General features: G+C 42.5%; 1 protein-coding gene across 2 annotated transcripts in view; it reads left to right on the forward strand.

Moving 5' to 3' along the window:
• The window catches only part of LINGO2 (leucine rich repeat and Ig domain containing 2), an 839851-nt gene that overhangs the window by 490768 nt on the left and 322580 nt on the right, over nucleotides 1-26503 (forward strand). The window lies entirely within an intron of this gene.

A 26503-nucleotide genomic window follows, 5' to 3' on the forward strand; every position in this document is an offset into this window, starting at 1 on the left:
TGCCAAATAAGTTGGCATTATTTACTAATAATAGCAATAATAAGTGATTCAATAGTTTTACATGCTCTGAATGGGTGAATTGGGAAAACATTATCAAATCTCCCCATCCTCATCTCCATAAGGAGAGGGGGAAAGAAATTAAAACCTTTCTGGTAATAACTGAAGCATATGAATGCAGTTTCAGTTGATTAATTTTTGCATCTGGTCCCAGCATCACTGCTGCTCCATAGTTTCTCATTGTGCAGCCACAACTGAGACTAATGAGATTGTTCTCTATTTGTTGTATCCTTTTGGGAGTTTTAGCCTGGCTTTATTCTCTTTCAGAGTTTTGGTTTTCCTATGTTTCCCTTCAAAACTGCCTGCATAATGCTTATCTGCATCTATTTCAGTCTCTCTCCATATAAACAGGGGGTTGGGGGTTAACTAAGTATTTATATGCAAGGCAATACTGATTTGGGTAAATCAATCACTGAAAAGTCAGAAACATTAACTTTTGGAGTTTCCCATTGCAGTGCTAGCTCAGCCAGGTTGCATAGCATTTATTATGGAGTTACAATACATTGGGCATTTAAAATGTTAATTACGTATCTCGGACCACTCCTCACCTGAATTACAAGGAGTGAAAATTTGCCTAGATTAAATATCAGAATGAATCCTTTCAGCCCTGATCCTGCAAAGCCTTGGGTATGTGATTAACTGCACACATGTGAAAAATTACCAAGTCACTATCCACATACCTAAAGTTATGTCCATGCGTATGTCTTTGCAGAACCTGAATGCTCCCATTGTATACAGAGAAACAAGGTGAGGCAATACCATCCACTTTGTATCTTTAATATCCTGAAAACAGCACTGCAAACAATGTATTGCATGCATCAGGAAAAGCACGTGCTCTCTATGTGCAATATGTCGGTTAATATTGGAATGAGAACCTTGTGCTTGATCCCCAGATATCCTAGGGGCTTGTATTACAGCTCCTGGCACACTCCCAGTACACCCCAGTGAGTTCTCTGTGATAAGCTGATCTTTAGCTGCTGCATTAAATCTGCTCTCAGTTTCTGCACTATTTCAGCCGTTCTAAAGGAGTTTACAAAGCTGTCAAGAATCTGCATTTGGGAATTGAAGACTGTGAGGGCTTGATTTCACAAAGTCACCATTACATTAACCCTAATTTTTACTTTTAATTTCCTTGAAAGCGTTTAAGGAAACAAAGTTGAGATGAATAAGGAGGTTTACCTTAAAAATAAACAAAACAAAACCAAGAGAAAACCAAGGCTCTTTAGTTTCACAAGAAAATAAGTTCTGCCATTTTCACTTGCATAGGTGCTCCAGACCCTTTTGGCTTCTGGAGCTGACAAACACAAAAAGGAATGAGGCATGTGGCTACACAGCTAAGACGCAGGTATGAAAGGGGACTCAATAGCCCAGCAAATGCCAAAAATATGGTGTGCAATATATCTGCATGAGCAAATATTCCAGATGGTTTTGTATGCTGGTATGAGTGACAAGGGGAATGGTTCATCCGTGATGATGTGTCTCCAGGGGCTGAAAATGCAGGATTCTAATAAGTGTATTTTAAAATAATTCATAGATAGTAAATTCATAATAAATCTTCCTTCCCCCACAGAATCCTCTGAGCTCTTATGAACCTATTGGCAGGAAAAGTGGGCTGTAATGCTTGACTTAATTCTCACCACACTCTGAAAACAGTTTCTATCACCCCAGATTCCAAGGCTAGAGGGGACCATTTGGATCATCTAGTTTGACCTCTGGTATAACACACACCATAAAACTTCCCTAAATAATAGTTCCTAAGGCAAAGCAATATATATATACATATTATAGCTAAGTGTCAAACTAAACATTAAACTAATGCATAACAAAAGATACAAAATATTGTTCGCTAAGAGTCAGAAGTTTCAGAGCTGTAGCCATGTTAATCTGTAACTGAAAAAAAACCTTAAAAAAAATAGCAAAGAGCCTTACAGCACCTTAGAGACTTAACAAAAATGTAAATGGTATCATGAGCTTTCATGGGTACAGCCCACTACTTCAGATGAATGAAGTTTAAATTGTCCAAGCTCCAAAAAAAATAAAATACATACAAGCAAAAGGCAGTGCTGCGTGCCTTTGCTGGTGCATACTGTGACATTGCTTGTGATAGGTTGAGATTTTGAGCTACGGTATTCTCCATAGACAAGGTGTGGAATTGGAGTCTCATGAGATTAAGGGACATATTTGGGGCACATGAAGGAAGCTGTTCAGTCCTTGTCTATTGTCTGTGCCCCTTGCAAAGGGAAGTGTCATTATCGGTCCTTCTTAGCCAGGCACTTCCTTTAGATCCGTTATCTGTTATCATATTTCATTAAGTATGCCAACACATGAACACACGATACTTTAAAAAAAAAAGCAAAAATCTCTATCCCGCCTGAACTTGATTTATTTTTGACTAATGTTGTTTAGCTTTATTTGATGAAATGTCATGGTCCTCAGATGAACACATTTTAGCCAGTTTTATCAGAAATCATGAAAACCTATCTCTAGCACTCTTGCTGTAATAGCTTTGCTGAGAAAAGAATAGAGATCATAATTTTTTGTGTATGCAAGATATGGACTGTGTGGTTTAGAGAGGTACTATTGTAAGGTGTCCTGCACAGGGAAACATTAATTTGGCCTTATACCAGTTCCAGATATAGAGCTCCAAATTAGCCCAACATACAGAGATGTCTTATGATGGAAGCAATTTGTAATTAAGGTTCTGAGGTGGAGATAGAGATTGAGATATAAGGCAACATCTGTCCTATTTACTAAATATTACTCATGTTTTTGTTTTTTAAAATAAGGAAACAGAGCATAAGTTACCTGTAACATAGAAGTTTACATATGTTAACTTTATAGGTGAGGTTTTGATGCTTGAAGTCTTGTCAGTCTCTGTCTTATGAGAAAGCAGTTCCAACAGTACTGAAATGTTCAGTTTTGATATATTCAGAATGAAAGATTTGGGGGTTTGGAGTCAACTATTTGTTTCAAAGCTGATTAATATAAAAGTAATCAAAATTGAAATAAATCACATAGTATTTTCCAATGTGAAACCATATCAAATAACATAACATTATATCTCTCCTTCCTGCCTCCACCCAACCTTTCCTTTATGGGGAAGTTTGGAGTTTTACTGTTTTGGAATAAAATTTTTTTTGAAAAACCTTTGTGAAATGGAACTGTCCTCCACACAGCTCTGTTCACTAGTGCATTTTTCACAGTGGTTCTGAATAATCGTATTTTAAAAGTCCAAATTTATGCTTATAGTCCGTAAAGTCACAGAAAAGGAAGTATTGAACTCTTTTAGCATCTTGAAATTGTGTTGTTAAAGTCAATATTCAAAAATAGTTCATTTCAGATACCACTGTCAGATAACAATACTTCCAGTCATCACCTACTGCCCCCAACTTAAACCAAACCAGCGTACCATTCAAAATCAACAGCCTATCCTGAAAAATGATCTATCCCTCTCACATGCCTTGGGGGACAGGCCAATCCTCACTTGGGGTATGTCTACACTACCCCGCTAGTTCGAACTAGCGGGGTAATGTATGCATACCGAACTTGCTAATGAATCCCGGGATTTGAATTTCCCGGGCTTCATTAGCATAAAGCCGGTGCCGCCATTTTTAAAAGCCGGCTAGTGCGAACCCCGTGCCACGCGGCTACATGCGGCATGGGCTAGATAGTTCGAACTACGTAGCCATTCCGAACTATCTGTATGCCTCGTGGAACAAGGTGTACAGATAGTTCGGAATGGCTACGTAGTTCGAACTATCTAGCCCGTGCCGCGTGTAGCCGCGCGGCACGGGGTTCGTACTAGATGGCTTTTAAAAATGGCGGCGCCGGCTTTAGGCTAATGAAGCCCGGGAAATTCAAATCCCGGGCTTCATTAGCAAGTTCGGTATGCATACATTACCCCGCTAGTTTGAACTAGCGGGGTAGTGTAGACATACCCCTACAGACAACCCCTTAACTTGAAGCAATTTTTTTCTAGCAACCATATATCACACCCCAAACATACTCACCCAGGAACCTACCCCTGCAATAAACCTCATTGCCAACTCTGTCCACACATCTATACAAGCAACACCATTATAGGACCTAACCACCTAAGCTATAACATCAGAGGCTCATACAACTGCACATCCTCTAACTCAATATATGCTATCAAGTGCCAGAAATCTCCCTCTGCCATATATATTGGCCAGACTGGACAGTCTCTGTGACAAAGTTTAACTGGACATAAGTCAGATGTCAGAAAAGGTAATACACAAAAACCTGTAGGAGGACAGTTTAATCTACTTGGGCACTCATTAATGGATTTTAAGTAGCCATTCTTCTACAAAGGAATTTCAGAAACCAAGTACAAAGTGAAACTGTGAAACTAGCCTTCATATCCACATTTGACACTATCTTTCATGGCCTGAACAAAAACCTGAACTGGATGGGCCACTATATTCAACACCCAAATCACATTAAAAGCTAAGTATGGAACACTTACAGCTCACTCACTTAGCCTCATTAGCATGGGCACTACAATTTACAACTATTTTTTCTCACCCTCTCCCTTCTTTTTCTGTTATAAATTGGAAAGTTCCCCCTTTTTTCTGAACTCTCATCTGAGGAACTCGTTTTTGTGTTTGTTTTTTAAGTTACAGACTAGCATAGCTATCCCTCTGAGACGATTGTATCTACTGTATTTTTCTTTCATAAGATCAGCAGACTAGGCTTCCAAATCAGCAACCACAGTATGTGGCAGTTGGGCTTGAAATATCTTGGCACAAGATCAAAACCTTTTTTCGTGTGTCAGCTATCCCCCTCAGTGTTTCATACATAATTAGAATTCCTTTAAGGCTATGGTGATGCATAAGTCACTTTTTGGTAATGTCTAGACTATCTTTTTGCTTCTTTTTTTGGTTGGTTGTTTGCAGTGGTTTTTGAAGTCTTCCTGTTCCATTAGTATTTTTCCCATCTGCTGCCTTAATGACATTTCAGTGGGGAGTGAGTGTTTGAGTTGCTTGACTGGTGAAAAACCTCTTTGCATGTTATCTCACAGCATGACTCTAATTCTCCATATATTATGTTGATATATACCCCAGCTCAGTTTCTCCCATCAGCCCTTGTACTGTGGTGCCTCTCATTTTTACAGGAAAAAACCCCCCACAACATACCTACTGTCATTTGACTGCAGAGCAGGAATAGTTAAACTGTGCTTTCATGTATACTTTTTCTGCCCTTGAACTTCATTCAACTCCTCTTCCTGAGAATAAAGTTCTGAAACTGTGTTTTCCCTGTGCTAAACTCTTAGTCAACCATGCAATCTTTTATAATTGAGGGGACGAATAGCTTAGAACTGCAGTTTTCCATCAGTGAAATTCTGATTAATCTACAGTACATTTAGCTTATAATAAATGGTAGATGTAGTTGAGTTGAAGTGAGTCTCCTTTATCTGCAGTGTTCCATTATGGAAATAGAATTAATCTGAATTAAATACTAGCATCAGAATCCCTGCATCTTAAAAGTGCATTTAATGTTTAAAATGTATCTCCTAATATTTTTATTTATTCACCCATGATTAATGTGACTATAAATATGGTGAAAATAAAGAGGGGCTAAGTTCTGAAGGCATTTAGACTGTTCTTTATAAGTTCTGAAGCTGAAATCATATTAGGATATTTTAATTCTTTTATTGTTTCTGGATTTGAACTGCCATCAAATCAATCATGGTTAATCTGAACTGGAAAAGCTTATAGTTTGCCACTCTTGAGCATTTCATGGTTTTCTAAATTGGTGAGTCCCCTACTTGGAAATCTGTGAGAAGTAGGATTAAGGTACAATTGGGATGTATGGAACACCAGAGCTGGGATGCTTTTGAGCATGTTGTCCTTGGGATAGCACAGTATAAGAACCTCGGATAGTCTTTTCTGATTAGTATCACAATATTCAGTTTCTTGCTAGATTTGGTGATAGTTCCTCATCATGAAATCATAATGTAATATACAGTAACTCCTCATTTAATATCATCCAGGGTGGGTTGGGCTCAAGCCCTCACTCTCTGGCTTCAGAGGCATGTACCTTATCCACTGCACCACTTTAACCCCCTTCCCCCTAGCTTCAGGGGCCCCCTTATCCTTCCTCGACTCCAAGGGTGACAGCTCTGTATGCTAGACTCTGCTAGAGTTCTTTGAAGGGGTCAACAAACATGTGGACAGGAGGATCCGGTGGATATAGTATACTTGGATTTCCAGAAAGCCTTTGACAAGATCCCTCACCAAAGGCTCTTAAGTAAAGTAAGTTGTCATGGGATAAGAGGGAAGGCCCTTTCAGGGACTGATAACTGGTTAAAAGACAGGAAACAAAGGGTAGGAATAAATGGTAAGTTTTCCAAGTGGAGAGCAGTAAATAGTGGGGTCCCCCAAGGGTCTGTCATGGGACCAGTCCTGTTCAACTTATTTATAAAAGATCTAAAGAAAGGGGTAAACAGTGAGGTGGCAAAATTTGCAGATGATACCAAACTGCTCAAGATAGTTAAGACCTAAGCAAACTGTGAAGAGCTTCAAAAAAACTCACCAAACTAAGCAACTGGACAACAAAATGGCAAATGAAAATTAATGTAGATGAATGTAAAGTAGTGAACATTGGAAAACATAATCCCAACTATATATACAATATGACGGGGACTATTTTGGTTACAACTACTCAGGAGAAAGATCTTGGAGTGATTGTGGATAGTTCCCTGAAAACATCCACTCAATGTGCAGCTGCAGTCAAAAAAGCAAATAGAATGTTAGGAGTCATTAAAAACGGGATAGAGAATAAGACAGAAAATATTTTATTGCCTCTATATAAATCATGGTACGAGCACATCTTGAATACTGCGTACAGATGTTGTTGCCTCATCTCAAAAAAGCTATATTGGCATTGGAAAAGGTTCAGAAAAGGGCAACAAAACTGATGAGGGGTTTGGAACAGGTCCCATATGAGGAGAGATTAAAAAGACTTGGACTTTTCATTTTAGAAAAAAGGAGATTAAGGAGGGATACGAGACAGGTCTATAAAATCATGACTGGTATGGAAAAAGTGAATAAGGAATAGTTATTTACTTATTCCCATAATAAAAGAACTAGGGGTCACCAAATGACATTAATAGGCAGCAGGTTTAAAACAAGCAAAAGGAAGTTTTTCTTCACTCAGCATCCAGCCAACCTGTGGAACTCCTTGCCAGAGGATGTGATAAAGGCTTGAACTTTAACAGGGTTCAAAAAAGAGCTAGATAGATTAATGGAGGTTAGGTCCATCAATGGCTATTAGCCAGGATGGGTAGGAATGGTGTCCCTAGCCTCTGTTTCTCTGGAGGTGAGTTACAGGGGAGGGATCATGTGAGGATTACCTGTTGTGATCTCTCCTTCTGGAGCATCTGGTATTGGCCACTGTCAGCAGACAGGATATTGGGCTAGATGGACCTTTGATCTGACCCAGTATGGCCGTTCTTATGTTTTTATATATCCTGGTTAATGTTGTATCATTATTATCCTGCAGACCCATTAGAGAATAGTCATGTAAAGTTGTGCAATCTTTGGTTATAACATTATTTGTCTGCTGACTGCTAGTACGTAACTGCTTTGTGATATAAGCCAACTGACAGTCCTGCTTCAGCATCGTAACCATTGTTCTTTATATTGTGTCAGTATTCATATTCCCTGAACATTTTTAAATCATTGTGATTGCATTACCCAGAATCATGAGTCTAAATGCCCAGCAAGTGATAGTGGCACTATCAGTAAGAAAACCAGGAAAACCATTAGTTTAGGTACTAAATTAAAGTTTTTTGATTCAGGTGAGCATGCAGCAGATATTGGCATTGCTCTAGACTTACTCCAACCACTGTGAGAACAATTTGGAGTAATGCTGACAAGATCAGGTTTAGTGCTCAGTGCATAATGCTGCTTAGTGCTACTAAAATAAGTGGATTCCGAAGTAGTTTGATGAAAAACATGGGACATCTTCTCTCAGGCTATGTCTACACTGGCATGATTTTCTGGAAATGCTTTTAACGGAAAAGTTTTCCGTTAAAAGCATTTTCGGAAAAGCATGTCTAGATTGGCAGGACGCTTTTCCGCAAAAGCACAGTACTGTGCTGTCTACACTGGCCCTTTTGGGCAAAAGTCTTTCGGAAAAAGACTTTTGCCCGAACAGGAGCAGCATAGTATTTCCGGAAAAGCACTGACGATCTTACATGAGATTGTCAGCGCTTTTCCAGAAATTCAAGCGGCCAGTGTAGACAGCTGGCAAGTTTTTCTAGAAAAGCGGCTGGTTTTCCAGAAAAACTTGCCAGTCTAGACACAGCCTCAGTGTAGAGGGAGGCCCAAAACCAATAGAGCATATGTCTCAGTTTCCTAGTGATACAATTTAAGGCAAAAAATTATTAGATATCCAATAAGAAGGCATGAATAACTGGAGCTATTTGGTTCAGAATGGGTGCCTCTCTATGCTGTCCCATCTTGATTTAAGAATTTATTACATATTAATGCCTGGATGAACTGCACAAAAACATCAAAGTTGTCTTTCTGAGACCTAATACCATATCACTCATCCAGGTCATGAACTTAGGAGCCCTCACTGCATTTAAAGTCTATTACTTATGACATACTTTTGACCAGATCATCAGAGGTACTAATGGGGAAGGGAAGCCTTTAATTTGACAATACCATGAGGATCTATGGCTGGGAAGCCGGTAAGTAAACAGACTGGAGTAGCTCAGTTGCAGCTTTCTCAGAGTAGGACCATTTTGAGAAACACTGGTCTAATACTTGTTGGGGTCAGTGGAACTATTCATGCAATTGAAGTTAAGCATATGCTTAAGGGGTTTGCTGGATTGGGGACAAACTTAGAGCTGTGTGAATAATTGATTTTTCCATTCACTGAGGATTCTTAATAAAGAAAAACATAAAGATAAGTGAAGCAAAATGCAGGACAATTTCTTAAATGCAATGTTTTCAGTTTACAATTTGAAATGACTTTTTGTTTCAAAGTTACCTTTGATTTTATTTTCATTTTTTAAAAAGAAAAAATCCTCAAAATCAAAATGAAAACTTCCAAGAAAGTGTTTCGACTCACCACTTATCTTTATAGTGATAGAAATGTAGCCGTGTTAGTCTGGGGTAGTTGAAGCAAAATGCAGGACAATGTAGCACTTTAAAGACTAACAAGATGGTTTATTAGATGATGAGCTTTCGTGGGCCAGACCCACTTCCTCAGATCAAATAGTGGAAGAAAGTAGTCACAACCATATATACCAAAGGATACAATTTAAAAAAATGAACAAATATGAAAAGGACAAATCACATTGCAGAACAGAAGGGGGATGCGGGGGGGTGGGAAGGGGGAGGAAGGAAGGTAAGTGTCTGTGAATTGCTGATATTAAAGGTAGGGAGAGTGGGATGTTTGTGAATTAATGGTATTACAGGTGATAATTGGGGAAACTGTCTTGGTAATGGGTGAGAAAGTTCAAAGACTTGTTAAGTCCTTGTTGGTAAGTGTCGAATTTTAACATGAATGACAGTTCAGAGGATTCCCTTTCAAGTGCAGATGTAAAAGGTCTTTGTAGCAGAATGCAGGTGGCTAAGTCATTTAGAGAGTGTCCTTTCTGGTTAAAGTGGCAAGAAACTGTTTTCTCTTTGTGATCTTGTCTGATATCTGTTTTGTGGGCATTAATCCTTTGGCGAAGTGTCTGAGATGTTTGTCCAATGTACATAGCAGACGGACACTTTCGGCACATGATAGCGTAGATTATATTTCTGGATGCGCAGGAATATGTGTTCTTGATCTTATAACTCACTTGGTTAGGTCCAATAATGGTATCAGCAGAATGAATATGTGGACAAAGCTGGCAACGGGGTTTGTTGCAAGGGAAGGTACCAGGGTTGGTATTAGTGTGGTATGTCCTGTGGTGGTTGGTAAGAATCATCTTGAGGTTGGGTGGTTGTCTATAGGAGACTATGGGTCTGTCTCCCAGAGCCTCTTTGAGTATGGTATCCTGTTCCAATATAGGCTGTAGTTTATTGATAATGTGTTTGACATGTTTAAGTTGGGGGTTGTAGGTGATGACAAGTGGTGTTCTATTGTTGGTTTTCTTGGGTCTGTCTTGAAGTAGATGGTTTCTAGGTATTCGTCTGGCTCTTTCAATTTGCTTTTTTGTTTCTCTGGGTGGGTAGTTGAGATTTATAAATGCTTGGTAGAGATCCTGAAGCTTCTGGTCTCTGTCAGTGGGGTTAGAGCAGATGCGGTTGTATCGAAGGGCTTGGCTATAGACGATGGATCGTGTGGTGTGTTCTGGATGGGAGCTGGATGCATGTAGGTAACTGTATGAGTCAGTGGGTTTTCTGTAGAGAGTGGTGTCTAATTTTCCATTGTTGATTTGTACGGTGGTGTCCAGGAAGTGGATCTCTCGTGTAGAATGGTCCAGGCTGAGGTTGATGGTGGGGTGTAGGTTGTTGAAATCTCTGTGGAATATCTCCAGTGTTTCTTGGCCATGTGTCCAGATCATAAAGATGTCATCGATGTACCGTAGGTAGAGGAGGGGTGAAAGGGGACGGGAGTTGAGGAAACGTTGTTCTAGGTCAGCCATAAAGATGTTAGCATACTGTGGGGCCATGCGTGTACCCATGGCTGTGCCGCTGATCTGGAGGTATAAGTTGTTCTCAAACCGGAAATAATTTCCGGTTTGAGAACAACTTATACCTCCAGATCAGCGGCACAGCCATGGGTACACGCATGGCCCCACAGTATGCTAACATCTTTATGGCTGACCTAGAACAACGTTTCCTCAACTCCCGTCCCCTTTCACCCCTCCTCTACCTACGGTACATCGATGACATCTTTATGATCTGGACACATGGCCAAGAAACACTGGAGATATTCCACAGAGATTTCAACAACCTACACCCCACCATCAACCTCAGCCTGGACCATTCTACACGAGAGATCCACTTCCTGGACACCACCGTACAAATCAACAATGGAAAATTAGACACCACTCTCTACAGAAAACCCACTGACTCATACAGTTACCTACATGCATCCAGCTCCCATCCAGAACACACCACACGATCCATCGTCTATAGCCAAGCCCTTCGATACAACCGCATCTGCTCTAACCCCACTGACAGAGACCAGAAGCTTCAGGATCTCTACCAAGCATTTATAAATCTCAACTACCCACCCAGAGAAACAAAAAAGCAAATTGAAAGAGCCAGACGAATACCTAGAAACCATCTACTTCAAGACAGACCCAAGAAAACCAACAATAGAACACCACTTGTCATCACCTACAACCCCCAACTTAAACCTGTCCAACACATTATCAATAAACTACAGCCTATATTGGAACAGGATACCATACTCAAAGAGGCTCTGGGAGACAGACCCATAGTCTCCTATAGACAACCACCCAACCTCAAGATGATTCTTACCAACCACCACAGGACATACCACACTAATACCAACCCTGGTACCTTCCCTTGCAACAAACCCCGTTGCCAGCTTTGTCCACATATTCATTCTGCTGATACCATTATTGGACCTAACCAAGTGAGTTATAAGATCAAGAACACATATTCCTGCGCATCCAGAAATATAATCTACGCTATCATGTGCCGAAAGTGTCCGTCTGCTATGTACATTGGACAAACATCTCAGACACTTCGCCAAAGGATTAATGCCCACAAAACAGATATCAGACAAGATCACAAAGAGAAAACAGTTTCTTGCCACTTTAACCAGAAAGGACACTCTCTAAATGACTTAGCCACCTGCATTCTGCTACAAAGACCTTTTACATCTGCACTTGAAAGGGAATCCTCTGAACTGTCATTCATGTTAAAATTCGACACTTACCAACAAGGACTTAACAAGTCTTTGAACTTTCTCACCCATTACCAAGACAGTTTCCCCAATTATCACCTGTAATACCATTAATTCACAAACATCCCACTCTCCCTACCTTTAATATCAGCAATTCACAGACACTTACCTTCCTTCCTCCCCCTTCCCACCCCCCCGCATCCCCCTTCTGTTCTGCAATGTGATTTGTCCTTTTCATATTTGTTCATTTTTTTAAATTGTATCCTTTGGTATATATGGTTGTGACTACTTTCTTCCACTATTTGATCTGAGGAAGTGGGTCTGGCCCACGAAAGCTCATCATCTAATAAACCATCTTGTTAGTCTTTAAAGTGCTACATTGTCCTGCATTTTGCTTCAACTACCCCAGACTAACACGGCTACATTTCTATCACTATAAAGATAAGTGGTGAGTCGAAACACTTTCTTGGAAGTTTTCATTTTGATTTTGAGGATTTTTTCTTTTTAAAAAATGAAAATAAAATCAAAGGTAACTTTGAAACAAAAAGTCATTTCAAATTGTAAACTGAAAACATTGCATTTAAGAAATGTCAACGCATTTTGTTTTGACTTGGTGGGATTTTTGTTAGGTTATTTTTTTAATCTACGCAATTCACTGAAAAACACAAATTGGCAAAATGTCTCAGTCAAAAAAATGGTCCAGCTTTAGTCAGAGTGGCTGTGTCTACACTGGGCCACTTATTCCAGAAAAGCAGACGCTTTTCCGGAATAACTTGCCAGCTGTCTACACTGGCCGCTTGCTTTTCCGGAAAAGCAATGACGATCTACTGTAAAATTGTCAGTGTTTTTCTGGAAAACTATGCTGCTCCCGTTCGGGCAAAAGTCCTTTTCCGGAAAAACTATTCCGGAAAAGGGCCAGTGTAGACAACACAGTAGTCTTTTCCGCAAAAAAGCCCCGATTGCGAAAATGACGATCGGGGCTTTTTTCCGGAAAAGAGCGTCTATATTGGCACGGACGCTTTTCCGGAAAAAGTGCTTTTCAGGAAAAGCAGCCTGCCAATGTAGACGTGCTTTTTCCAGAAATACTTATAACGGAAAACTGTTCCGTTTTAAGCATTTCCGGAAAAGGGTGCCAGTGTAGACGTAGCCAGTAAGTAAACTCATGTAAAGTCCTTGCTTGTATGTAAGTTCATGAGCATTTAATTATAGAAATACTGGTTCAGGGATCACACTTCTCAGAGGCCACATGCATTAACAAAAATGCATGATGGTAAAAGTGTACATGTGAACATATCAAGGTGCTTACTGTTGTTGAAAAGAAGGTGTTGTAACAGCAAGACTTTGTTCTATTTAAAGAAGAAAATATCATTAAAGAGAGATTGAAACTGAAACCCAACATGAATTATTTGGTTGATTTTGTTCTTTGCTTTTACCTCTGACTGTTCCTAAACAGCTTTGGAGTAAAATCTGAAATGAAGAATTCCATGAACAGTCTTTCAGTTTTATTTTATAACGATGGATTGAGTTATTCCTACCACTAAAAATATCAGCCATTAAGGCTAGCAAAGAAAATAGAGTATTGAAGAAAAAGTAAAAAAGTCCATGTAGCTCATGTTTGATTTACTCTATTCCCCCAAACAACTATGATTTCTGGTGTTTAGTATCACAATTGACTCAGCAACAACATATTTCAGTGTTGTTTAATAAAGGTGGGATTTAGGAGAGGAGAAGGAAGTGTTCTGCTGCTTTTTCAGCTACAATTTTTTGAGCCCCTGGAAATCCTTGTCCTAGGCCATCTTATTGAACCACAAAATGGTTTTATGTGTTGGTTATAACAGTTTTGTTAAAGTCAAAGAATAGTGAATCACTAGCAGAGTAGGATTTTGGGGAGTGGTTTGAAAGCTTCCAGCTATCAGTTTTTAAAAGAACATAGTGTATTATATTGACCAATGTTGGCTACTGACCTTTAAATTATGGAATGTCAAGAATATATCAGCTTTTCCGGGTTGCTCACCAAGAGGAGTTCTAATACTGGCTTCAGTGAATCCCAGATAAAGCCCAAATATGACATAAGATTCACATGTTTTAAAGCCAGGTGGGAGCTATATAACTAGTCAGTCTGTCCTCATGCAGAACACCTACCGTAAACCCAAGTCTATGCAAAATTTGACAGTTGATTTCTGTTTGTATGTTTGTATTCGATAAAGGAGTGACTTTGTTTCCACAGTTTGATTATTTTATTTTATTTTATTTTATTTTATTTTATTAGTTCTGTTGTGTCAGCTTCCCATGCTATGTTTACCATGGCTAAGAGAGATTCTTCCTGGACATTACTGGAAGAAGAAAGCTGTGTTTTGTAGAAGTGAGTAATCCCTGGATTCTGTACCTGTGTGGAAGAGCCGATGGCTGTGGTGTCTGTGTGATACTTCATGCAGCTATTACCATGCTGCAACAACAGCTCTAACAGGCGTCCACTTTTTCCTTTCCATTTTATGCACATTTCTCTTCTAAGTGGTTCTATTTAATTATTGGAGCAAATGGATGAAGGGCATAAGAACTGTTAAGTAAAGCTTCATCTGATTGCATGAATATAGTACTGTCTGAGTGAGGTGGAATTGTAAATGGCATCAAGGACAAAGAAATAATGGAGACCTAGAGGGACTGGAAATATAGGCATAAGATAACAAAGTGAGATCCAACCTATAAAAATGGAGGCTAAAAAATTGGGAAAGAAAACAATCCAAATCAGTTATATGCCATGGAAGAGAGGGAGATGTTAAAAAAAGAAGAAGCAGTATCAGTGGCAGAGACCTAGAGCAATTAGCAGACAGTAAATGATACAAAATAATATGGCTGCAAAGAAATCATATAATGGAATCAGGGAGGTAATAGTTCTTCTCTGTATAGCTGCAGAGTGACTGTTACATTTCTGACCACGGCACTGGGCAGAATACAACAAAGCATAGCACTGTATTAATAGATGCATATTAATACATCAGAAGCACCTTAGAGAAGAGCAATACGGTACATATAATCCAGGGACAAGAGGGATTGATTTCCAAGGAAACAGTAAAAGATCTAAGTATGCTGTTCTTGGCCAAAAGACTATTGAGTGGTGGAGGCTGGAGCATGGAGAAATCCTTGAATGGTGTAACCACCACTGAGAGAAAGGTTATTAATTATGATGTGAGGCATAAACAGGAGTAACTGGAGAGAATTGGGGTCGGGAAGGAATTTTCCTCCAGGGTAGATTGGCAGAGGCCCTGGAGGTTTTTCGCCTTCCTCTGTAGCATGGGGTACAGATCACAGCTGGAGGATTCTCTGCATCTTGGGGTCTTCAAACTATTTGAAGGCTTCAATATCTGAGATATAGGTGAGAGGATTATTTTAGGAGGGAGTGGGTGAGATACTGTGGCCTGCACTGTGCAGGCGGTCAGACTAGATGATCATAATGGTCCCTTCTGACCGTAAAGTCTATGGCTGTGTCTACATTGGCACCCTTTTCCGGAAAAGGGATGCTAATGAGACACTTCAGAATTGCAAATGCCACGGGGGATTTAAATATCATGCATTTGCATGAACATGGCAGACGCTTTTTTCCGGCTCGGGGTTTTGCCGGAGAAAAGCGCCAGTCTAGATGGGATCTTGCGGAAAATAAACCCTTTTCCGGAATAAGGGATCTTCCGGAAAAGGGTTTATTTTCCGCAGGATCCCGTCTAGACTGGTGCTTTTCTCCGGCAAAACCCCGAGCCGGAAAAAAGCGGCAGCCATGTTTATGCAAATGCCGCGGGGGATATTTAAATCCCCCGTGGCATTTGCAATTCCGACTGGTCTCATTAGCATCCCTTTTCCGGAAAGGGGTGCCAATGTAGACACAGCCTATGAGTCTATGAGAATTGATAGAAGGAGAATATGTTAGCTATCAGGAAAAACTTCATAGCACTGAAGTTTTTAAGGATGTGGAATCAATAGCCTGCAAAGCAAGTGCAGGAAGACTACTGGTTTGGGATGTTTAAAGCAAGAGTGGCAAAGAAGCTACGAAATATGTTATTTGGTTCAATCCTACATTGGCTCTCATGTTTGTGGACCAAGGCCAGAATAAGAAAGGAGCTTTATGGGCCGTAGCCCATGGCCCCTGGCTAACGGGGACCCATGCAAAAAGATCTCCAGGCCACCACGGACAGATCTTTCTGTGGTGCCCTCTTAGCCTAGAGTCCCATCTGCAGTCGCTGAAGTCCCTGCATTCCAGCTGTGCCTGGTGGATGTGGGAGAGGGGGACACAGCTCTGCTCTGCATGATGTTGTCCCCCCCCATTCCCAACTAGGCTGGACTTGCAAGTGCTGGAAAGCTCTGTCCACCTGCTTCCCTCACTTATAGACTCCGCCCCCGCAGCTCCCATTGGTGGTGTGTGCAGGCAAGCACAGAGCATCACACACAGCCACCTGGCCCCAACCTTCCCTCGGGTCTGTGCCACCAAAGAGAGCTGCCCCAGGTAAGTGTCCTGCACCCCAGTCCCCTGCCCCAGCCCTGAGTTCCCTCCCATACTCTAATTCCCACCCAGACACTACATCTTCACCCCCAACCTCCTGCCCTGAGCCCACTCCCACCCCCACAAACTCTTTGGCTCCAGCCTGGGGAACCCTCCTGCACTGCAACCCCCTTCATCACCAACCACTCCCCAGATCCTGCATCTCTCTCACTCAACCTTCTGCCCCACACAACTTTCTGACTCAACCCAGAGCCCTCTCCCACACTCTGAACTCCTCATTTTGACCACACCCCAGAGCCTCCGGGGACCCCCAATATCTAATAGCCCTGGGTCTCCAGAAGAGTTATTATTGGTCTAGTTACTCCATTCATGTGGAAAATTGTAACACATATCAGTACTAAGGAGCATCTTAGCATTATATAGTAAAAAAGCCCAAAACCACAGCAACCAGATCATCAGCTGCTGTAAATTAGTATAGTTCATCGAAATAAATTAAGCTAAACTCATTTTCCCCAGACAAGTATCTGTTACATGGCATGCACATAAAAATTAAATAGGCATGAGAGAGAACCTGGAAGGACTCTGTCGTACCGATGACCCTTGGTCGACCCCAGACATCTCTGCGGAGTAAGCTGCTTTCACATAAGAAACTCGTGATGATTGGCACGTGGAATGTAAGAACTCTGAGGGTACGTCTAAACTACATGGCTCCGTCGACGGAGCCATGTAGATTTGTTTTTTTGGCAAAGGGAAATGAAGCCGCAATTTAAATAATCACAGCTTCATTTAAATTTAAATGGCTGCCACGCTGAGCCGACAAACAGCTGATCAGCTGTTTGTCAGCTCAGCGCGCTAGTCTGGATGTTCCCCTGCCAACATGAAAGCCCTTTATTGACATCCCCTGTAAACCTCATCCTACGAGGCATAATGGGGATGTCGATAAAAGGCTTCCAGGTCGGCGCGGCGCGTCCAGACTAGCGCGCTGAGCCGACAAACAGCTGATTAGCTGTTTGTCGGCTCAGCGCGGCAGCCATGTAAATTTAAATGAAGCCGCGATTATTTAAATCGTGGCTTCATTTCCCTTTGCCTATCTGTCTAATCTACATGCCTCCATCGACGGAGGCATGTAGTCTAGACACACCCTGAGAGAACAAGGGAGATGTGCACAAGTGGCAAAAGAAATGCAAGTGTACAAACTCTCCATCCTCGGCATTTGTGAGGCCAAATGGAATACCTTTGGGAAGACAAGGCTGCAGTCAGGAGAGACCTTATTATATTCAGGAAAAGAGAAGGAAGATGACATCCATGAAGCAGGAGTAGCTTTTCTGTTGTCCAAAGAAGCCACCAGAAGTCCAATAGAGTAAGAGCCAGTATCAGAGCATCTGATCAGAGACAGATTTGAATCCCAATTCCAAAAGGTTACCATCATAATGTGCTATGCCCCAACTAATGCAGTGGATGAAGAAGAGAAAGAACAGTTTTATATACACCTGCAATTGGTGCTTGACAAGATACCTAGACGCGATATGCTGATCCTGATGGGAGACATGAATGACAAGGTAGGCAGTGACAACACCACTAGGGAAAAAGAAATGGGAACACATGATTTAGGCCAAATGAATGAAAATGGCGAAATCTTTGCAGACGTGTGCCTTTAATGGACTTGTAGTTGGAGGCACACTTTTTCCACACAAAAATTGCCATCAAGTAGTTTAAGTATCACCTGATAATCATACACAAAATCAAATTGACCACTTTGCAGTCCAAAGGAGATGGCAAAGATCTCCGGAAGATGTGCATGCTAGGTGCGGAGGAGACATCGGATCAGACCACCATTTAGTAAAATGGTTGCTAGACGTAAAATGAAACTTGTGGCAAGAAAATGACTGCCCAGCATAAGAACCGATGTGGGGAAGCTGAGGATACAAGAAATGAAAAAAACCTTCCAGATTACCTCGAGCAATCACTTTGAGGCACTCCAAAACAAGGAAGGAGCAGAACAAACTGCAGAGGGAGTCGGGAGCTTAATGAAGGAAGCAATAGTGGAAACGTGCTACGTGGTGTTAGGGCGACCTTCCATTAACCGAAAGGAATGGATCACAGATCAGACATGGAGAATGATTGAAGAACGGAAGGGACTCAAACAATAAGTCAACCAAGCAAAAACAAGAGGCCAGAAACAAGATGCATCATCCAGATACCACGAAATTGCTGGGGAAGTAAAGAAAAGTCTCCACAGTGATAAGAGAAATTTAATAAATGAGATTGCAGAAAAAGCAGAGGCAGCATCTAAACAAGGGGACTTGAAAACTCTGTACAATACAACTCGAGTCTTGAGAGGAAGGAAGAGAAACCCAAACAGACCAGTCAAAAACTAAGATGGTCAGTTACTTACCTCAGTGAATGAGCAGCTAGCCAGATGGAAGGAGCATTTTGAAGGAGTGTTAAACAGACGACCACCAACAAATCCACTACAGCTAGAAGCAGGAGAACCCCTAGACATCAACACTGGGACAATTACAAAAAAGGAAGTCTGCAGGGCAATAAAGAACCTAAAGAATGGCAAGGTAGCACGACCTGATAATATTCCACCTGAAGTACTAAAGGAAGGAGGAGCTGCTATAGTGGACCAGCTACACAGTTTGCTAAATCTGATATGGACAACAGAAGAGATTCCAAAGGATTGGAGAAAAAGGCTGCTAGTGAAACTCCCTAAATCCGGTGATCTGTCACTGTGTGAAAAGTGGAGGTAGATTACTCTCCTGTCCATCCCAAAAGTATTAACCAGAGTCATCCTGGAATGAATGAATGAATGAAAGATGCCATAGACCACAAACTACGAGAAGAACAGGCAGGTTTTACGAGAGGACGATCTTGCACAGACCAGATAGTAAGACTTCAGATCATCATAGAACAATGCATTGAATGGCAAGCACCACTCTATATCAACTTCATAGACTTTATGAAAGCCTTTGATAGTGTGGACAGGGAGTCCATCTGGACTATCATGCAACATTACGGCGTTTCAGGCAAACTGATTACCGTCATCAAGAAACTATATGAAGAATCCTCTTGCCAGGTCAGCCATGATGGAAAATTGTCAGAAAAATTCCAGGTCACAACAAGTGTACACCAAGGCTGCCTTCTTTCTCCATTACTCTTCCTGATTGTCCTAGACTGGGTCACAAAAACAGCATATGCTGATTCAGGTAGGGGACTCCAATGGACTCAAACTAGGAAACTTGAAGATCTAGAGTTTGCAGATGACTTAGCCCTGTTTGCAGACAAATTAGAGCATATGCAAGAGAAGACAGATGTCCTGCAGGAAACAGCTGAGCGAGTGGGCCTCAAGATTAGTCAAGAGAAGACCAAGTTGATGCTCATTAACAGATAGGAAGGTGAAATTACAATCAAAGGAAAAGCAGTGCAAGAGGTAGATCAGTTTGTATACTTGGAGAGTGTTATCAGCAAGAATGGGAGAACTGAAGAGGACATCAGTGCAAGAATATGAAAGGCGCAACAAGCCTTTGCCATACTACGACCAGTATGGGGTACAAGAGCCATTTCAACAAGAACCAAACTACGTATTTTCACTTCCAATGTGAAATCAGTGCTGCTGTATGGCTCGGAGGTGTGGCGCGTGGGCCAGAGCAACACTAAGAGAATTCAAACATTTGTCAATAAATGCCTTAGACACATTCTCCAGCTAAAGTGGTACGGTAGAATGCCAAACGAAACCTTGTGGACCAAAACAGATCAGAAACCAATGGAGGTCCAAATTAAGAAAAGAAAATGGCGATGGGCAGGCCACATCCTGCGTAAGGACTGTGAGGAATGTATCATGAGACAAGTGTTAGAATGGAATGCAAAGGGAAAGAGGAAAAGGGGACGTCCTAAACAAACATGGCGACGAAGCGGCCTGGATGAAGTAAAAGCAGCTGGCTTAACATGGGATCAAATCAAGACTATCGCTAAGGATCGCAAGAGATGGAGAATGACTGTAGAGGCCCTATGATCCATTAGGAGCCCAAAGGACAAATAGATAGATAGATGAGAGAGATGTTTCTTTAATTTTCAGATCTAGCACTTTATATGTGATTTCAAATTAGATACATGAATCAAACATTCAGGATATGTCTTCATTGTAATATAGGCTAGGGTTAATAGCAGACACTGAGGCTACGTCTACACTGGCATGATTTTCCGGAAAAGCTTTTAACGGAAAAGTTTTCCGTTAAAAGCATTTTCGGAAAAGCGCGTCTAGATTGGCAGGATGCTTTTCCGGAAAAGCGTCCGTGGCCAATCTAGATGCGCTTTTCCGCAAAAAAGCCCCGATCGTCATTTTCGCGATCGGGGCTTTTTTGCGGAAAACACTACTGTGCTGTCTGCACTGGCCCTTTTCCAGAACAGTTTTCCGGAAAAAGACTTTTGCTCGAACGAGAGCAGCATAGTTTTTCCGGAAAAGCACTGATGATTTTACATTAGAACGTCAGTGCTTTTCCGGAAATTCAAGCGGCCAGTATAGACAACTGGCAAGTTTTTCCGGAAAAGCAGCTGATTTTCCAGAATAACTTGCCAGTGTAGACACAGCCTCAATTTGTTAATGCAGGGCTTGAGCATCTGCACTCATTTGTAACCACAGGTTGGAAATTGATGAACCTTGGTTCCCTATCTGCAGCATCAGCATTTATGATGCATTATGAGGCCTTGAGTCCAAACACCCATATCCCAGACTTCCCATTGCCCTCCCCATATCTGGTTGCCCTACCCCTTGGTTGATGGTGCCATGTGAGCAAACCTGACTGTCCAGTGCAGTGATCCCCAACGCAGTGCCCGCAGGTGCCATGGCACCCGTCAGGGCATTATTGTGCGCCCGCTGAATGATCTGGGCCGGCCCTGCCCCGGGCCGTGGGAAAAAAATACCGGGCCTCAGCATGCCTGGTGGGTGCCAGCAGGGCCGGCCTTAAGCCGATTCAGGCCCCGCGCCCCTGAACCCAGAAGTGCCAGCTCTGCCTGGTGCGGGCGCAGGTCCCCCGCGCATCCTCCCACCCCGCCCCCAGACTGTCACCGCCATGCACGGCTCCTCCTCACCGCCTGCTGCTGCCCATATGCAGTGTTGCACGTGGGCGGGGAGGACACCCGGGCGTGACATGACGTCACGGCCCGGGATTTTAAAAGTCTTCTGAGGCACATGGCGGGGCCAGGCTGGTTCCGGCAGCCTCCAGGCCCGCAATGTGGATGGGAGAAGATAAGGAACGGGCTTGGGCGGAGGCGAGGAGGCAGCAGCGGGGGGCTTGCGCGGAGGGGGAGGAGAGGGAGAAGAAGAGGAAGGCACCAAGGGACAGGGTGCAGGAGAGAGAGACAAATGCCAGGGGGCCAAGTGCAGACAATGAGGGAAAGGGCAGGAGTGGAGGTGTCAGTGGGAGGGGGACAGGGTGATGCTGGGAGAGGAGAGGAGAGGGGAAGGGCATTGGGGGCTGGAGGAGGTGCTGGGAGAAGGCTTGAAAGAAGGGGGGGCATGAGAGAAGTGGGAATGGAGCAAGTCATGTGTGAGGGCACAGAGGGGCAGGAGGGGATGGGGCAGAGAGTGCTGAGGGGGTGGGTGTGATGGCGCGTTGGGGGTCCCCCGTCTCCTGCACCCCGAAATGGCACAAACAGACTGCACCAGCCGGTGGAATAGAGGAAGTTTATTGCCTCTCCAGGATACAGCACAGCACAGATGTAATCTGGTCACAGAGCTGGGCTAGGATGCCCCAGGCCCCCTTGAGATGGGGGGAGACTGGGCCCCTAAACTCCAGCCCCTTTCCCTAGGCTGTCACCTCCATGCTCCCAGACAGCAACTAACCCACACTCTTCCAGCCCTGCCCCCCAGCCAGGGCAGCATTCCCCCTTCCTTTGTTCCTCTCCATGGGGGGTGTCTGGTTCAAAAGGTTTGGCATCACCTTTGCATAATGAGGTTTTCCCTGCTGGGTCTTGCTCCAGACAGCAGAGGTCACCACAGCCCAGCAAGTACCCCCACTACGTCACAGTGGGTATCAGGGAAAGAGAGGGCAAAGGGGGCAGGGGCAGTAAGGGAAGGGGGAGGCACCAGGAGAGTGCAGGGCTAAGGGAAGGTGCAGGTGCCAGGGGATTCTGGGGTGAGGAGGAGGGGAGAGCTGGCCACCGGAAGCAGCACTGGACTGGGGAATCAGGGCAGGCTGGCGAGATTGGGGGGCCGGTGGAAGCAGGGCTGCCGGGGGGTGCAAGGTTGGGGGCAGAGAGCTGGCCGGGGAAGATGGTGGGGAGGGAGAAGAAGCGGCCGCCGGAAGGAGGGCTGGATGCGGGCAGCGGGGCTGGCCAAGGGAGATTGGGAGGAGAAGTGGGGGGGACCTGGCTGCCCGGGAGAGGGTTGGGAGAAGTGGGGCTGGCCAGAGGTGCAGCGGGGGGAGCAGGGGAGAGGAATGAATCGGCCTGCGGGGAGTGGGACTGACCCGGCCATATGTAGATCTTGGGACGCTGCCCCTGTTCCCCCCTCCCCCCCCACAAAGCACAAAGCATGAGTCAGTCCGGCCCGGGGATTCTATTGTCCCCACACACACACCCCCTCGAGTAGTTGCGAACTATCTGGCTGGTAGACACACTCATGCAGCCTGAGCACATTTACCAGCCAGGTAGTTTGAAACTAGAAACTGATACATCTAGTAATAATACAACTTACCTAATGAGAAGATACCAGACGTATTATATGTCTGGTATTTTCTCAGTTTGTTTTTTATGTGTTTATATTTTTGGGCTGCAAAAAGCAGTATTGGAAAAAAAAAGGGTTCCAACTAAAGTAAAACATTTGGGAAACCCTGGTCTAACCAGCTTTCTGTCTGTCTTACAGCCCATTTATCCAATCCATATTCCTAAACTTGCTGGCAAGAATATTGTGGGTGACCATATCAAAAGCTTTGCTAAATCTGGCACTGAGGGTGTTGGGAGGACCAGAAACAACTTATTTGAATATTCATCATTTGATTAATGAATATGCAAAGATGCAAATGAACATTACCGGTCCTCCAAAAGTTCGTGAATGGATTTACTGGTCCCCATGTCAAAAAGTTTGGGAACCCCTGCTTCAAAGCAATGGGGCTTGAACCTTGAGTCCCAGCTTGACTCAAGCTTGGATCCTCTACCCAAACAGGGTAGTTAGGCATGAATTCAAACCCTGGGCTTATGTTGCAGTGTAGACATGCTCACGTAGACTATGGCTACACTGCACAGTTATTTCGGAATAAACTATTCCGGAATAGTTATGAAATAGATTATTTTGAAATAGCACATCTACACTACAGGGATGCCTCAAAATTAGTCTGAGGTAGGCTTCCCTAATGTAGATGTGCTATCTCAATTTAGAGTCTCAGGAGGAATAACTTAGAATGGCCCTGGTGAGGAGCTATTTCAAAATAGCGGATGTGGAGGATCTACACCCACGTTATTTCAAAATAGCTATTTTGGAATAGCCATTATTCCTTTTAGAATGAGGTTTACAGAAATTGGAATAAGCCATCTATTATTTCAAAATTATTTTGAAATAACATCGTTATTTCAGAATAATGGCCATTATTCCAAAATAACTTTGATGTGTAGACACACCCGTAATATAATGAAAAAAATATTTATTACAAGCTTGGTGGAAGAAGTACATGACTTATGTTCAGTGCTTCCTTTGAGTTTTATTCCTCTGGTATGATATTGGAATTTATGGATCAAGTTTCTACACAAATGATTCACTTGTCAGAAGTCTTGTTGCTGCTGATCTGCTCCTTGCAATACTCTTGAACTGGAGATTTGTATAGTGTTCTGAAACTTTCAGTCTCACAGGAAAAATGTAAATGCCCAACATAAAATAATCATGAAAACATTAAGGCTGTGTCTAGACTGGAAAGTTTTTCCGCAAAATCAGCCGCTTTTCCGGAAAAACTTGCCAGCTGTCTACACTGGCCACTTGAATTTCCGGAAAAGCACTGACGATCTCATGTAAGATCGTCAGTGCTTTTCCGGAAATACTATGCTGCTCCCGTTTAGGCAAAAGTTTTTTTCTGAAAGACTTTTGCACAAAAGGGGCAGTGTAGACAGCACAGTAGTTTTTTCCGCAAAAAAGCCCCGATCGCGAAAATGGCGATCAGGGCTTTTTTTTTGCAGAAAACCACGTCTAGATTGGCCACAGACGCTTTTCCGCAAAAAGTGCCAATCTAGACGTGCTTTTCCGAAAATGCTTTTAATGGCAAAGTTTTCCGTTAAAAGCATTTTCGGAAAATCATGCCAGTGTAGACGTAGCCTAAATGTAAATGTGTCTATTTTAGGTCACAGTGACACAAACTGGTAAAAGGCTGACGTGTCATTTTTACCTGATACCACTATGTCGAGAAAGCATAAATATGTGAACTAGGAACTATTTCCCATCCTTAGTGATGTGCTATCAAGCTCCTTACTGCATTTTTTTTTACTTCCTTGTTTATGGTGGTATACTCCTGATAACACAATAAATAATCATGCAAGGTCCACCTAACTTTTCTCTTTAAATCACTGTTTTGCAGAATAAGCATTTCATGAATTTGAAAGACATCTTTTGTAAAATTAGATCTGTGAGTACTTTGCAAGCAAAGGAATCTTCAAAATAAATCAGAATTTTGGATTTCACTATTGCCAATTTCGAAGAGTTTGGGAGTCAACCCCTCTTCCAAGAGTTTCAGAATAGTCATATCATTTTCTCCCATTCTTTTAAATTTCCCTTCTTTTTTCTAAATCTTTAGGGTGTGTACAGCTCCTATTTCCGAGATTGTCTCTACAACCATGCAGGATAGAACCTTACTCTTTTTTTTTTTTTATGAAAACTGAGATTCTCATATATTCATCTGACTCCAGAAGCAGGAGCTTTAAGAAAATCAATAGAGTAGAATCTCAGAGATATGAAAATTGGAGCTGTTCATAACTCTGGACAAAATGTTTTTTTTTTTCTTTCAAAAGTTTACAGGTACACATTGACTTAGTATAGCTTTGAAATTTTACTATGCAAAAAAAATGCTGCATTCTCTTTAATTTTTGAGGAGAATTTAACACAATCATAATCGGTTTCTCTCTTGCTCTCTCTCCCTCTCCTTCCCTCTCACTCTCTATGCTGCTGCTTCTGCTGCTGTTACCTTATTCTGGTTCCAGCTGAAATCAGTTCTTAAATCTGGAAAACTTAAATCACAACAAATGGTCTACGTTTAAACAAATGGTTTAAGTTTATCCTGTACAGACTAACTCGGCTACCCCCAAAGCATCTTAAATCTAGTGTTTGTAGTTCTGAGGTTCTACTATAATTATTACAAAACATGAGCTGGCAACACTGGGATTTGTAAACATTGATATATTGGTTGCCATTTCTATGAAATACAAATGTGATGTGGTATCTTTGCGGGGGTTATCCTTGGAGCTTGTTGTGCCAGTTAGTATGAAACATACTGGGTTGACAGTCCCAGAGACTGAAGTCCTGTTATGAATTCCTGATATATAATTGCTAAGTTGTGGCTAACACAGTTCTACAATTGTAACAACATGAACACTCTCCTCATATCTCATTCTGAATGACAGCAAGCTGAGAATAGGTTGAAAAGGTCATCCTCTCCTGGAGCCTTTTGGCCTGTTTGAGCGCTACTTGTTGTTTGTGGCATTTTGCTTGGTTTTGTAGAATGGATACCACCTGTCTGCTGGGAATTGGCCTGAGTCAGGCTCACCAATAGGGTAGGAGTAAGGCAAAAGGGGCAGCTGCCCGTGGGCCATAGGGTTCCCACCTCCAGTACCAATGTGGCCATAAACTGCCTGCCTGCCGGCTCCTCCATGTCCAGGGCTGCTCTGGCCCAGCATGGCTGGCCTCCACCGGAGTTCACCAGCAAAGGCCAGTTAACTAGTTAACTGTTAAGTGTGCAGGTAAGCCTTATGTTTACCAGTGCACTTACTGCTTAATCCTTTAACCTCCCTAATAGCCGTTAAATTAGATTTGAGGGATCTCATGGAAGGAACCATATCTTCCTATATTTCTGCATAGAGCCTAATACAATGGGGTCCTACTCATGAAGGATCCTTTTGATGCTACCCTTACAT

This window comes from Pelodiscus sinensis, chromosome 6 (assembly GCF_052426305.1).
Source record: "Pelodiscus sinensis isolate ZL-2025 chromosome 6, ASM5242630v1, whole genome shotgun sequence".
Classification (NCBI taxonomy): Eukaryota; Metazoa; Chordata; order Testudines; family Trionychidae; genus Pelodiscus; species Pelodiscus sinensis.